This window comes from Pelodiscus sinensis, chromosome 2, assembly GCF_052426305.1.
Source record: "Pelodiscus sinensis isolate ZL-2025 chromosome 2, ASM5242630v1, whole genome shotgun sequence".
NCBI classification, from domain to species: Eukaryota; Metazoa; Chordata; order Testudines; family Trionychidae; genus Pelodiscus; species Pelodiscus sinensis.
In genome coordinates, this window is record NC_143053.1 from 184,962,260 (window position 1) to 184,978,086 (window position 15,827).

The 15,827-nt window shown below is 43.7% G+C and overlaps 1 protein-coding gene across 4 annotated transcripts in view; it reads right to left on the bottom strand.

The window, feature by feature from the left end:
* Positions 1–15,827, bottom strand: part of POMGNT2 (protein O-linked mannose N-acetylglucosaminyltransferase 2 (beta 1,4-)) — a 48,997-nt gene that overhangs the window by 11,960 nt on the left and 21,210 nt on the right. The window contains exon 1 of one of the 4 annotated variants that reach the window (XM_006125567.5): positions 895–1,093. The exons of 2 other annotated variants lie outside the window; for them this stretch is intronic. The gene's annotated coding sequence lies outside the window, so the exon portion shown is untranslated. Of the gene's footprint in view, positions 1–824; positions 1,094–15,827 lie in introns of those variants that run through there. One more of the 4 variants, XM_006125569.5, reaches the window with a different exon arrangement.

Below are 15,827 nucleotides of genomic sequence, written 5' to 3' on the forward strand. Positions count from 1 at the left end.
CACATGAATAAAACTATACTGGAGTCAGCCAATGAATAAGATGATGCAGGATCTTGCTTTTGTTTTTTCATAAGCAAGAAGTCTTCATTAAACTGCAAGAATGCATGCCAGGAAAAAACACACTAATAAGTCATTTGATAGACAATTATAGATAAAAATCACTTCAATGGAAAAAGGAATGTACTAATCCAGAAAAACTGAAATTAATATCCAGAAAGCGTTGATCCCAGAATACACTCAAGCAACATGAATCTCTAGGGGTTAGCAGCACATCTGGATTTTAATAGCCATTGATTTCTATATTCTTCCTTTTCCTCCTCCTCAAAAGAAATAGCTTTGATACTGTCTGAATGGAAATTTAAAGGGCTAGTACAAAATTATCTGTATAACTATTAGCACAAGCATTTCATGTTTCCCATTTAGCATGGTGCCTAGAACAGTTTCTATGTGCTAGAAATTCTAAGCAGGAGCCCAGCACAGCCAATAAGAACATTAAAAAGCCTCCTGCGCTGATAAGCAATACAGTGAGATGTTCTGTGGAGACAGTAAAACTGTCCAGTGGAGATTTTAAAAAGAATTCCTAGAGTTAAGTGTGCATTAGAAACAAGATTTCCTCCCCACAAGTCATGTGTTCCAAAATACTTAAAAAAAAAAAAAAAAAAACCACACACACAGAAAAAAAATGCATGAAGGCTGGGATTATAAATTAAATACTGACCACCCACACAATCATGGATGAAAAATTCAGACAAATTAATTGGAACAGTGGTCTGATACACCCATTAAAAAAGTACACTATGAAAAGGTGGATAAACAGAACTAACCTGCAAAATTAAAGTCAGCCATGGACCTCACACAGGACTCTTACAGAGAACAATTACAATTAACACTCACCAAAGCAGCACATTAATTCAGAGCATCTGCAACCTTCTTAATCCTTGGGGAGAGCCTATCCTTAACAGATTAGGATTTCAGCACATGCATGCATACCTGATATGCTAAATAAAAGGAAACATTATCCACTGCCTCTCTCTCTCTCTCACACACACACAAATCTTAAATCTACTTCTCACAGGGAAACCCTCTATCCAATCTTCTTCCTTCTTCCCCCTCCCCCAACCGCCCTTCCCCTCCCCAAAATCTACAAGAGCCGTAACCAGTACACCATCTGCAGACTGAGCTACCTTTCTCCCTCAGCTCTGAGCATGCTCTGTCTATCAGCAGTGTCCTATCGCTCCAGCTGGCTCACCTCAATTTGTTAGCCTCCCAGAGGTCAGCCTTGCATGCAGGATGATTTGCTGCAGTATTCCTGCAAATTCCCCAAAGGGCAGCCACACTGAAACAAATACAATGGTGCTGTTTGACAAAGCTGAGCATGCCTAGGAGACAGACGGAAAGCAGATTTTTTATAGAGCTTTCTTTTAGGTAAATAAATAAATAAAAAGCTCCATGTAAAGAAAAAGGAGGGGGAGAGGGGAAAACAGCGGAGAAGAGAAACAATGCCAGTCACCAGAAAAGGAGAAAGCTACTGTACAAGTCTTCTGGCAATTCCCTCAGCAACTTGTAAGAGACTTTCTAGCTACAACGGTCATCGAATGACTCAGTACAGAACAATGCTGCAATCATACACCTTTAGCATACAGGGATCGTGTTTTTAAACTAACTCTTTCTTACTGTGAAAACAGGTGTTGTGCACATGAAAGTCATAACATTAAAACTGTATTTAATATGTGAATTGGGTCCAAGTTAGATTGGGGCGATTGTTTCTCAGTCCACCGCGTGTGCACAAGGTCAGAGTGATTTTCCTAGTATCTGTCTGCAGAACTCAATCTCACAACGAATGAGATCCAGCAGACTAGTATAGAATATTTGTTCCCAGTTTTGGTTTGTCAAGTTCCTGACCCCAAATTCAGATCCAGGACGAAGAGCTCAATTCCGCGAACACCACTGAACAAAATGCTTATGACCTGGAAACATCCCACAGCAGCCACTGGTATTATTCAGATTACTTCCGACAGCAAACCCCAATCTTACTGTGACACACACATGCACGCGATAAAAATGGTTGCCCATAGATAAGATGTAGGGGTTCTCTTGCTCCTGGCAAGAATTATCCTAGCTGCTCAAAGGAGAAAGTACAAAGCCCATCCACATGCTCAAAATGTGAATAATTAAGATATAGGGCATTTTATTAGTAAAACCTCTCAGCCATGAATGGTAGCTGTAGGCTACCTGGAGTCCCTTTTTCCAGTATGCAGAAAAAGCAGCCCAGAGCAGCCAAGCTAGAGTTATTTTTTTTTTAAACTAATTCTAATAATCATTAGGGAGAAGGCTAAATGGATTCATGCTACATATACACTGGATCATCACACTAATTTCAGACACTGTACTTGTATCAACTAGACCGATTAACTACTTGGACAATTTTAGCACAGTTGTCCCCAGGAGCCCAACATGCAGTATTTGGATCTTGATCCTGAGTATAGGCCTTATGTAGTAACATGGTCCAATTGAACTTAAAGGGACAATTTGTATTTGTAAAGTTACATCATGTGAACGTGTTTATAGGTTTCAGACTGGAGTTTGTTTCTAATCTGGCAGGGTTGAGAGTGAATTTCTGTAATATTAAAAAAAGGCAAAACCCAAATATGCAAGGGAAAAACTGCACCAAACCAACTAGCCTAAATATTCTGTAAAACTGACAAAGGATCTCAACAAAGCAAGACTTTCAAAGTAAGTCTGATGACACAATGACAAGAAAGGAATATTATTTCCATTAGAGGCACACAAGATAAAAACATATGGTTTTGTTTGTGCTGTTCTATAGCTACTTTTCTGCCTTAGCACTCCCACACAGCACAAGCAACAAAAATCCTGCAAACACAACAAAGTGAGACTGTGTAGAGAGTCACTCTTCTGTCTAACTCACCTCACTAAACCTTGGCACTGCATATCAAAACAGATTAAATAAATAAAATCAGGCCTGCCTCTACTGGAGTCAATGTGGCTCTCAATTCTACATTCCTTGCACACACAAAACTTTCAAGGCCTAATCCAAACCCCACTAAAGTCAGTCAGAGTCTTTTCACTGACTTCAGATCAATCCCTCACATTTTTTCAATGGGAGTTTTGGTTTCCCAATAGGGTTGCCCCTCCCCTCCCCCCCCCCAAAAAAAAAAACACCAGGAAAAAATTCTGTTGAGGGTGGGGAAAAAAGGGAGGGGGGAGACCAAAAAGGACCCCAAGAGTTATTAAGCAAATAGATAAATAAAAAACAGCATTAAAACAGTATGGCCCCTTTAATTGCGTACAGAGTCAGAATAGGATAAAGAGCGGTTGAGCACTAAAACCCAGGGAAGGCATTGCTTCCCCTTGCTCGGGTCTTGAGGTTTTTTGTCGGTGGCCATCTTTTCCTTTTGGTCGAGCCACAAAAGAGCTTCTCTACGGAACAAGGTAAGCAGGGGAGCCGGAGGCTAGGGCCAGGCCCAGTTGTTGAGTGTGTCATAGGGTTGCCAGGTGTCTGGTATTTTCGCGTCCTGGCCAGGAAAAAAACCAGAAAATACCGGACATTTCAGGTGTCCAGCATTTTCTGAATTTTTTACCAGACAGGAGGCGAAAATACTGTCAGTTGCCAGGTGTCGGTCAATACCCGACACCTGGCAACTCTATTTCCCAGGACTGCACCACCAGGCCCTTCATCTTGTCTAATGTTTTCTTTTTATGATAAAGACCAGTTTAATTTTCCAAAGTCAATTAATTACCAATACAAGCATCCCTTTGCATCAATGGAGGTGTGTAATGGGAAGGCATGGCCCCCTCCACCTCCACCCCCGCTCAAACACAGAGGAACTGCAGCAAGTCACCTGGTGGGAGGAGCTAAGAAGGCCATGCCCTGCACGCCAGAAGCAGAGCTATAAAAGGCCAGCCCAGCTGCTCAGTTAGGAAAAAGCTACCAGAGGTGATAGATGCTTTTTCTCCGCTATTGGAGACAAGTGCTTAGGAGAACCGCTGTTGCACCATAGACTCACAGGAACTTCCATGGAGCCTTGACACCCTCTACACAGAGGAACTGCTACTGCTGCCCCTGGCTATATACCCTGAGCAGGTTGAGGACAACCCTTGGATCAAGGTACACCCAAGGGAGAGAGAAGGAAGCAACCCAGGAGAATCAGGCAGTAACTTGGTAGAGGGCGAGCCTGACACTAAATCAGCATGTCACAGGTAGATACTGCGTGAATTGCTAATTCCCCCCCCCCCTTCTTTTCCAGACTAGAGAAGGCTCTTACAGACTCTAACTTACGAGAAGTGTGCCCCCTCCCACAGATGCAGAGGGATGGTCCTGCGAGCCTACAGGGTGTTTCTAGGGATTTAAGGAAGTATGACTTACGCCAAAAGAAGTTTTGTTCACTTGGCATGCTATAATATAAATCATTTACTATAACTATAAAGTGCTTGCATAGCAAGAATACGGACTCATAGCAGGATCATCCTGATTGTTGTGCCTCTGAAAGATACTGAAATGATATTTAAGTATCTAGATTTTTCAGTGTCCTCCCAATGCAGGAAAAAACGACATCATCGTGTCATGGAATGTTGGCATTTGTCAGACGGCAGGCTCCATTAAGACAGGGGTGGCAAGAGCCTGTCAGACTCTGGCCCACCTAGCTCTTTTATCCGGCCCGCACAGCAGTTCCTGGCCCCCTCTTCTAACGTGTTGCCTGGGAGTCAGGACACACGAGCCCTTTCAACTGCTTCTATTTAAAGGGCTCATGCCTTCCCCACAGCTGCCAATTATTTCCCACCCCTGCTTTAAGATGTAACCCCAAGGTTAAAGGCTTACAGTAAGAACCCTGCCCTGGTGAAACACTTTAGTGCAAGCTTAGCTTTCAGCACAGTCCCACTGAAGTCAGCTCATAAGCTTAAAATGGAGCACATGCTAAAGGATTTCACTGGGTAGGAGCAAGAAACAGTAACACAGTCTGGCCTTCATCCTGCCATGAGCTGCATGTGGACAGATCGCTGTGCTGGAGGGTGTGTCTGTACTGCAGTGGGGAGGGGTGATTCCCAGCAAAGGTAAAACAGACTCCCGTGAGCTCAGCTCAAGCTCGTGTGCTAAGATCAGCAGTGCGGATGCTGCAGCTTGGGCAGCAGCTCAGGTTAGCCACCAGAGTTTGGCACAAGAGGGTTGGGCACATTTGACTAGGGTTGCCAACCCTCCAGGATTATCCTGGAGTCTCCCAGAATTAAAGCTGACTCTTTAATGAAAGGTTGTGTCATGGGAGGAAACCTCCAGGAAGATGTCCAACCTGAACTAGCAACTCCAGCTTGGACATGGGGAGCTACCCCGAACAGCTACCTGTGCTGTGTTATCTACTCTGCTCCCTTTAGAGCTCTACCTTGAGCTGAGCTAGTGTGAGGCTGTCTACATACACTTAGGAATCCCACCTCTGAGCAGTTATGTAAACATATCGGTAGAGTTCCACTGAATGGGGCTCCGCATGGACACAGAGTCCGAGCCCTAACCCCCGCCCCCAGATCAGGGCCTTAGTAACTGAATTAAATATAATTTGATTGTAAATCCCCTGTAATAGTAACTGTTTGTCTTTGTTACAAGTGTGATATAAAACAGACGGTTGCAGCCCTAGACTGCAGACAAATAAACTGCCCGCTGCACACCAACCTAGAGCCAGGAGAAAGCTAGTCAAACCTCATTAAGAGATCAATAAATATTTAATTCATACTGTCAAATTTCAACCTCTAAACACAGCACCACGTAAAAGAAAACAATTAACATTTTGGAATCCTCCCAGAAGCACTACCGCTCAAATAAACCGGCAGACGGGCAGAGAAGGCTATTCAAACCTCTCTAGGTCAAGAGATGGCAAGGAAGAAGGAAAGAGTGTTGTTTATGGAATCTTTGCCTTGTACATTTATATTGGGAGTGACGCAGGTTCTCCGGCAATTACAACATTTATTATTTATAGACCTAGAAGCACACTCCATAAGATGCTGTTCTTCCTGCAGTATTTTAAAATGAAAAGCATTTCTGAGTTTAAAAAGGGGAGCATACAAAAAAATAAGTCTGAAACAACTAGAAGCTTCACTGTATTGTATTTCATTGTGTTGTCTAGGGATGTTAACAAATGTGTTTGTTTAAATGTGTAACTACTGGAAATTTCCAGCAGTTACACACTTACATACAGGGTGCAGGTGAGAGCCAGTGCTCGTGGGCGTTTTTAAGCTGGCTTTCCACAAGCACCGGCTCCTGCCTTCCCCTCTTCCCCACTGCCTCTGATACAGAGACAGCAAGGATGGGGGTGTGGGTGTAATCATTAGGATTAACTGATAAACCCAGGCTTACTAGTTAATTGTGTAAATGGCTACACGCTAACATCCCTAGTGTTGTCATAGCTTTATCAATCCCTGGATACTAGAAACAAGGTGAGTGAAGTAATATCTTTTATTGGCCTAAGAACTCGGTGTAGAGCTCCAAAGCTTGTGTCTCTCACCAACAGAAGTAGATCCAATAAAAGATAGTACCTTACCCATCTTCACTCTAGAAATTTCATTGTCTTATTGACAAAGGTCAGGTTTCAGAGAGGGCAACAATGGTACTCTGTGTACTGAAACCAGGTCTCCAGACATACAGAATGAAAACCTAATTTCATACAAGTTAACAGTAAAAATCCCATTGACTTCAATATTATCCAATTTTTAACCACAAACTAACAACTTCCAAAAGGGAAAGTATTTTGATAGTGGAATGATTCTGTCCCACAAATGAAAAATGTTGCTTTGATCGCCTTCTCCAAAAGGCCCCTGAATGAGCAAATGGTTAGGGAATACACTGGGTAAAATTGTGTGCACTTATTTATTTTACACTGATATGTTTATCCATACAAACACACACACACACACAGTCACCTACATACAGGCACCACCGTGTAAATGTGCATATGCTTTGTTTTATTCCAATGCTACGTAACACGTGGGCTAAGAAGACGTATACTCGTTATCTGCATTTTTCACATGTTAAATCTCTCTCTCTCTCCCTGCTCTGCTCAGAGTTGTGCTATTTGTACTGAAGTGGGACACAGACTCTGGTCCTATCCTACTACTAGTTGCATGCTGTACCCATGAAGAGTCCCAGGGATTTTAGTGAGGCTCCATACAGAGGCAGCCGCCTACTCACCTACAATGTATTGTAAGATTGGGGTCAGGGTGAAAAGAGTGACACAGAGGGCTTTCACATTTATTCTCTCGGTAGCTTCCAAATCATGTGTGCTCATTTTACAAGTTGAGAGATTTTTTTTTTGCATCCATGTTTCTCACTGAACCTGGGATCAGAAAGTCAGGTTGTGTTTGTTCTGATCCACATTTCATCACCAGGAACAACAATTCTGTGGCATGTATTTAACATATTTGGCTGATACACCAGGCAGGATCCAGCTCACTCTTCCATAGCTGCATGGGCCATGCACTGTAATGGTAAGAAAAACTGGCATGTCGGTAAAGGAAGCGGATGTAACTAAAATGCATGGGATTAGAAAAAGTGACAAGGCGTCTATAAAGTGCTACAGGACTAACAGATGTATTGGAGCATAAGCTTTTGTGGGCAAAGACCCACTTCGTCAGTTGCAGCCTGTTCTGCTGCATCTGAGGAAGTGGGTCTTTGCCCATGAAAGCTTATGCTCCAATACATCTGTTAGTCTATAAGGTTCTATAGGACTCCTTGTCGCTTTTGCAGATCCAGACTAACACAGCTACCCCTCTGGGATTAGAAAAAGGTTCACGTGATCAATTCTCGGCTGTCAGCTCCAATGTTAGGCCTTCATTTGCGTGACCACAAAAGGAAAATGCTCCCATTCTGCAGAGGGGGAAATTGAAGCAGAGAGAAGTGAAATAAACCTACCCAAGCTACACTAAGCCAGGACCAGAATCTACATTTCCTGAATCCAAGTCCAGTGGCCTACCCACCAAGCAACATTCAAAAGGAATATGCCCAAGTAACTCTCACAAAGTCACTGCATATACCAAGACTGAATTTGGCCCCATGGACCAACTGAGATTGCCAAAAACTGAAATGACAGAGAGGATTAATTGCTTGTTACAACCTGGAAGATGCTGAGAGAAAGAGAGTCTCCTCTCCCTCCCCTAAATTCGCTGCAACTGGAAGGGAGGAAAAAAATGAGATCCCTACAGAATCACCAAGGAAGCAGTACAGAAAAAGCCTGCACTAGCTGGGAAGGACTCTGGAAAAGGTATCATCAAGAGCCATGTTCAGGAAATTAAAATGAATATATACACTAATGACACTATATGGACAGGATATCACAGCAAGTGCAAAGATGAAATCTAGCAAACAATCACAAAAATGAGGCAATTCAAGCAATACTCTCTCCTATGTGAGAGTATTTTAGGCAGAATGGAGGGCATTCTACTGTCTCCACTGCCTTATGCGTTCTCTTATAAGTGGAGACTTCTCTTAATACAAATCATACCAGGCCTCTGTTTCCCAGCAAGATTACAGCTGGTTTGGCTTTAGTACCTGGCTTCTCACTAAGTTTCTCTTTCCCATTATGTTTAGAGGCTATGCACTTTTCCACTCCCCCTAAAAACTTCAAACCCATAACATAGTGTCCTAGTGCTTCAAACATTTTAAAAAGTGTTGAAATACCTTTCAGGGGACAGAAGCGGTGGTAGCAGCAATGCATGGAAACCAGTATTCCCAAAATCAAAACCAGGAGTATACTTCTGTTAAGCTGTTCCACAAGAAATACTTGCAGGTGATTTACACAGCATCATAAGACATGGTCATTTCAGGCCATGTAAAAGCAAAGTGACTGAATCAGGGATAGGGTTGCCAGGTGTCTGGTATTTTCGCCTCCTGTCTAGCAAAAAATACTGGACACCTAAAATGTCTGGTATTTTTTGATTTTTTTCCTGGCCAGGAGGCGAAAATCCCAGGTGCTTACCAGGTTCCGCAGACGAGCTGTCCAGCCCGGTGAAGGGAGGCAAGATGGCAGGCAGCCGCTGGCAACCTGTTAGGGCCAAAAAGCCTCAAAAGTGTTTCTTAAAGGGGCCATTCTTTTTTTTTTTCGCTCAACAGAATTTTTTCCCACAGTGTTGTTTTTTTTGGGGGGGGGGGGGGCAGGAGAAGAGGGGAGGCAGGTGTTCAGTATTTTTGGTTAAACCATCTGGCAACCCTAATCAGGGATGTGTTTCAGATGAATGGGGAAGGGCTCCTGGCCGTATATTAATAACTGCTCTCTCTACTAGCCAGTCTCTAATAGAGATTCAGTCACCCTGAACTGCCATCCATATGGTATTACTACAAAAAAACCAATCTAAGTTTAATTGTATTGCCCCTTGTGTGGCCGCTGACACTTGTGCAGCATTGTGACACTTGTGAGTGTCAACTAGGGATATAAAATCTTGTTTAAAAAGTTAACCAGTTAACCAGGATCCCACGGTTTGGCCCAGCTGGGCCCACTGTGCCACACCCTGGGCAGAGCATCGCTCCGACCAGACCACAGTTAACCGGTTGCCTCCATAAACATGGTGGCAAGGCAAATGCTTACCTGGTAACTGGCTATCTAGTTAACCCTTTACATCCTTAATGTAAGCTACCACCATTCTGGTTTGGTGGCATTATGCTCATTTTGCACAGGTATAAATGACTGTGTAAGGTGGAAAGCTGCAGAGATTTTGAGCCCAAAACATTTTACCACAAAATATCTGCACACTTAAAAATAATTAACTTGAGGTCTGGCTCAAAGGACCAAATTGGCTGTAGGCAATGTTTCAGACAATTCCTTAAAAAATAATCTGCTCTGCACATAACGGCTGTGGTCTGATGTTCCATGTGGAAAAGAATAATTCCTACCTTGGCTCTCATCTGATTACAGAAGCATCAGAGGGCCCAGCAGAGCAACAAAAAACACATGGCTGCAGGCCAGGCATTTTCTGTTTCAGATGTTGCTCAGAGGGCTCCTGCTGCCATTGACAGGGGAAAAGAAGAAAGCAACATGAATCATATTTCTCAGCTTCAATGTCAACTCCACACAATGCTGAGAAGTGTGATGAATATACAATATTACTTGTACAACACCATTCTGAATGCATTAAGTGTCATATGCAAGAAGTTACAGTTCCGTAGCCAACAAGAACCCCTTCACACCCTTGACAGCCAGAAAACTGCGAGGAATGGTGGTCAGACCTAGGCAGAGCAATAAGCGAAACCATTTTTAATGGTTTCTCATTTATTCAATTTGTAATTTGAGTCTATGGATCAGAGCACAAAAGGAACTCATAAAGCAATAGGCAAACAATACTTTAAGCAGTTTAAAGACCATGTCAGAACATCCGTACAAATTGAATATCCCAGCGTACCTCTAACCTCTCCAGAGTTGATTTTCCATTGTCCAGGGTAGTCCGACGAAAACAGCCTTGTTACTAAATGCAAGGGCAAACCAGCCCTAGGATGTATTTTGTTTAATACAACACCTTCATGTATCAGATTGCTGACCCATTATTAAAGTCTTCCAAAACAATCAGAACATTCCACCTGGAATGGGATGCAACAGGGTTGGTTCCTGTCGCCCACAAAGAATTTCTACACTGGGTGAAGTTAAAATAAACACACCAAATTTGTAACAAAAGGACATTCTTTATGCAGAGGAACAGATTGCTTGTGATCTCACAGGAAAAAAAAGTTTAAAAACAAGTTTTTGGCCCAGGTGGTCCCAGCATGCAGTAAAATCTGTGGGACCTTTTACAAGGGAAAATCCATGAAGTTCTTCTGGAGATTCCAGGAGGGGAATGGAGTTGTTCCCTCTGGAAAAATCTATGCCCAAACTTGGCAGATCCCAGGAATTCACAGAAGGCCAAGTTCATCTGTGCTCAGACCCTACATTTCCAGAGCAGCGCTGGGTTGCCAGTGCCTCTCTGAACTCCTCTTGTCCAATGGAGCCAAGCTCGCAGGGAACTTTTCCCTGGGCATCCATGGGGCATAGTCACAAGTTGAACTCCTTCAACGGGGTCAGGGAAGGAACAATGTGCATCTTACTAGCCAGCTCCAGCCTTCCCTGGCTCAACTAAACTTTACCCTTTCCCTGATGGTCTCTTAGCATCACAATATGGCGTCTGAAGAGTCCTGGAGGGAGGGAGGAATGGTCTGTGGTAGTAACCACTCTCTTTCATACATGGGAACTGACAGCCACAAGTGGACTTCTCCATGTGCTCACCGAGAGAGGTGCAATCTGGCCCTACATTAACAGGGGAAGTGTATACAAAGAATAAACCCCACAAGTTGGAGGTCAGGCACAGACTAAAACAAATGTCTTTTACAAAGTGATATAGGATATCCTGTATTATCTAAGGGTATGTCTACACTAGCTCATTAATTCGAGCTAGGTAGGCAAATGAGGCGACCGGAGTTGCAAATGAAGCCCGGGATTTAAATATCTGGGGCTTTATTTGCATGTTCCCATCCGGTCGCCATTGTGAGATTTCTCTAGCCCGAACTCACTGCCACGCGGCTACACGGGGCAGTGAAACGTTAATTTGAACTAAGTCCTTAGTTCGAATTAACTGTTACTCCTCGTGGAAAAGCACTTAACAGTTAAGCACATGCATGGGTATTAAATGTGTGCTTGAGTTCCATTGATGCCACTGATACTCAGGTACATGCCCAAAGGTTTGTAGGAGCTCAAGGGCTTTCCCACATAGGGGCCCAACTTAGCCTTTTTGTAATTAAGAAAGGAAAAGATGGCTCTTGCATTCTGTGCAGCACGAGATGATTAACTGATGCCTTTTATAAGTCTAAAGAAATAAAATATAACAAGTAGTCTTGTGGCACCTTAGAGATTAACAAATATATAGTATCATGAGCTTTCGTGGGCAAAATTCACTTCTTCAGAGGAGAGGAGTTAGAATGGAGAAAAAAGAAAGGGGGCGGGCCCTCAGAATAAGAAGGGAAAGGAAGGGGAAAAAAAGTACCTGTTAATTTTAGTGCCAGCGCTAATGACGCTAACTGAGTGGGCTGGAAGTGTCCCATACTTAGCTTTTGATGTCAATGGTGTGTTGATTGTAAGGAAAGCTGGTTTTATCCAGTTCAAGTCTTTTTTCAGGTCAAGGGAAACTGTTAAATTTGTATATGAAGGTCAATTTTGCACTCTCTGCAGTTGGCTTGTGAAGTTCCTTTGTAGAAGAATTAAATCCATTAATGAGTGCCCAGGCAGGTTAAAATGTTCCCCCACAGGTTTCTGTGTGTTTTGAACATCTGATTGTGTCCATGTAATCCTTTGTCCTTTGCATGCTCGCTGGAGGTACTGCAGGGTGGGGGGCATGTGAGATCATAGATCCCCCACCCCTTATTTGCTGCTGGGCTTCAGTACCACTGCTGAAACTGGCTGGTCCCTCCTCCCCTTCCTAGTCACCAAGCAAAGGTCTTCTCTGCAACTAGCTCTTCAGATTTAGTTGTAGGCATGACACAAAATTATATTCTTACTTGGAGGGCTATTAATATGCTTGAGAACCAAGGAACCATCTAGCCTTATGGGTATGCCATAGCAGGTAGAGGATGGAGAGAACTTTTGCAACCTTTATATCCTATTAACTCAGTTTTCTGCATGAATATAAATAACAGCCCAAGAAGCAAAGAACAAACCAGTGAGGTGCAAGGAGAAGGGACTAGAATAAATGAACAGTCAAAAAGTGACCAGCATCATCAGGTTCCTTATACAGTAAAACTCCAGTTGTCTGGCATCCAGTGGTCCAGCACTCCTGATTGTCCAGCACCACCAGGAACCTGGAAGTGCTCCAGGCAGCCGGACAATTGGAGCTGCTCTGCCCCGGGCTTCCCTGAGTCAGCCGCTGGTCAGTTTCAGCAGTGGCTGACTTGGTGAAGTCTGGGGCAAAGTAGCTGGGGTGCTGCTGGGTGGGTCCTGCAGCGCCGCTCCACTATCCCACCCACCCCAGACCCCTCATAGCTCCCCCTTCCGAGAGTCTGGCATATCTGATAATCCGGCACCCCCTGGGTCCTAAAGGTGCCAGATTATTGGAAGATTACTGTACATGGCTTAAAATAAAATAAAAAAAAAAGTCTATTTTTCCTTAACGCAGAGATGGTCATACAACAGTATTAAAGCTGAATAAATAACTGCCTAACCGAAGACAGCTGGTGTCTATCTGTAATGAAGGGTAGTCACGTGGAGTCATGTTGAAGGCATATGATATAGGGTCAGATCTTTTTCCCAGCTGTACCTTTCCAATGTCTCAGCAGAGCACAAAAGGAAATTATGAAGAAAATTGATCCTACTGCAGCTTTTATTTTCTTTAGGTTTTGGTTCTCTGTTCTCCCTCATCTCCTTCCCTCCCACTGTGAACATATACAGGAGAAAATTCTGCTGATCACAACAGCAAGAATTCTGGTCTGAATCTAATTTAGCTCAAACAAGTGAATCTCTCTCTGCTTTGGCAATACTATGACACAAACCCAGCTTCAAAAAGAGACTTGGGTCTGAAACTCTCTTACTTGGCATAGAAAACATTGGGTGACCACTGGAGAAATCTAAACTACAGGTTGAACCTCTCTAACCCCACACTCTCTGGTCCAGCAACATCCATGGTCCAGCGTGATTTTAGTTAGCTGGATGTCTACTTATCATGAGTGTGGCTGAAGATATGTCTATACTTGCACCCTCTTTCGAAAGAGGGATGCAAATGCAGCTGAGTGAAATTGCAAATGAAGCGCAGGTTTGAATTTCCCATGCTTCATTTGCATATTCACGTTATGGCGCTATTTCGAAATAGCACTATTTCGAAAAAAAGAAACGCTGTCTAGACGCGGTTATTTTGAAAGAAAACCCTTCTTCTGAAATAACCCTTATTCCTCCTACAATGAGGTTTACCAGTTATTTCGGAAGAAGGATTTTCTTTCAAAGTAACCGTGTCTAGACAGCGTTTCTTTTTTCAAAATAGAGTTATTTCGAAATAGCGCCATAATGCAAATATGCAAATGAAGCAACAGGCAGATGGTCTGCGAGGGGAGCTGGTTTTTAAACTGGCTCTCCTTGCAGACCAGCTCCTGCCTGGCACCCTGTGCAGAGTGGCAGTGGACTCCTCAGGAGTTGGGCCAGAGTGCACTGGCTGCTAGCCTCACCCCTGGAGACTATAGAGTTGTCAACTAACCAATAAGGATTCACGAGGTTACTCAACTATCCAATTAATCGATATTTAACATCTCTAGTCCTGACTCTCAGTGTTTTGTGCTGTTATTTAGCTCTAATTCACCCCTAAATGTCTTCTAAGAGCCCAACAAGCAGAGGAAGTGTTGGTAATGCTGCTAGAAAACATTGACCTCTCATGGTCCAGCACTGGTCAGGTCCTGAGGATGCTAGACTAGAGTGATTCATCCTGTAGCCATCGTAGATTAGTGCCCAGACTAAGCCATCTCATTCCTGCTCAGTTTACACTCTGCACAGAATTTGAACTTCTACTACTTGTAGGCACTGCAGGGGTGGGTTTAACAATAAATGTCAAAACAAAAATCTGGCAGAAGAGGAGAAACCGGCAACATGCAGACAGAGTGGCAAACAACCATTTTCCTCATCTGTGAGTGTTCTGTAAAAAGGCTCGCCGTTATAATGCAACTGAGATTGGAATCCTGAGACTGGCACCTTTAGGAAATGCAGTAAGGATGTTCAATATCGACGGATTGCAAAATGCATCAGCTATTCCATTAGTCGACAGGGCGCCTCCACCGTTGAAGTGTAGCAACAGCTTTAAGGCTGTTGCTACACTTCAAAGGCGAAACCGCTGCGTAGAGCCCAGGGTCAGCCGGGGACTCCCTCAGCTGAGCCTGGGCTCTGTGCGGCGCTGCTGCTTTGAAATGCCATTGGGAGCCTGATGTCAGGCTCCTAGCAGTGTTTCAAAGTGGCAGCACTGCATGGAGCCTGAGGTCTGGCTGCAGCCTCCAAGTGGCGCTGCTGCTTTGAAGTATCCCCTCCTCAACTCCCCCTTTCCTGCCTCTTTCTGATAGAGGCAGGAAAGGGGGGGGAGGGAGGAGGAGAGTGACTAGTCGACTAGCCTGTCAATTATCCGATAAGCATTTGCTTATCAGATAGTCGACTAGTCATTCGCATCCCTAAAATGCAACAAGCCTTCCTTTTGGATAAAGCTCTTCCACCACCACCAGAAAGTCATTCATAGCATCAACCTGTCCCTTGCAAAAAGGAAAGAATCCTCCTTACCCGAAACCAAGCAGAGCTTTCTTGAGGCCGAAAAAAAAGAGAAGCCCAACAGACTCTGCAACTGGCTTTCTACATAGAAGATGCTCCAACGTTACAAGTGACTAGCAACAGCACAAAACCCATAGGAAAAGCAATGGCTTAAAATAAATCATAGTTTAAGGACTTAAATGAATGAGGGCCTAAGTGCCTAATTCTGCAGCCGTATGCTAAGTGGAGTGTGCATATTGGTAGCCTCATTGAAGATAATGGGACTTTTCACATGAGTAAGTGTTGTGCAGTATACAGGTTACAGAACCAGCTCTATAAATATTGCAATTGATGATTTTAGTGATAACAGCTAGGGAACAGGTTTCCTGTAAGCTGACTACCCAGAAGAGATTCAAATGCCACCCAGCTGATTAGCAGAGTGCCCACAGCCAGCAGCATGTGTTTCTATTGGTGGTGCACATCCACACATGCCTCGGTGCACATAACATCTATTCCACCCATAGATGGAAAAAGTTAGAGGGAACACATTGCTAGGGAATCCCCCAAAATCTACATTTGAAAATGGTATTTATACAGCCTACCTCT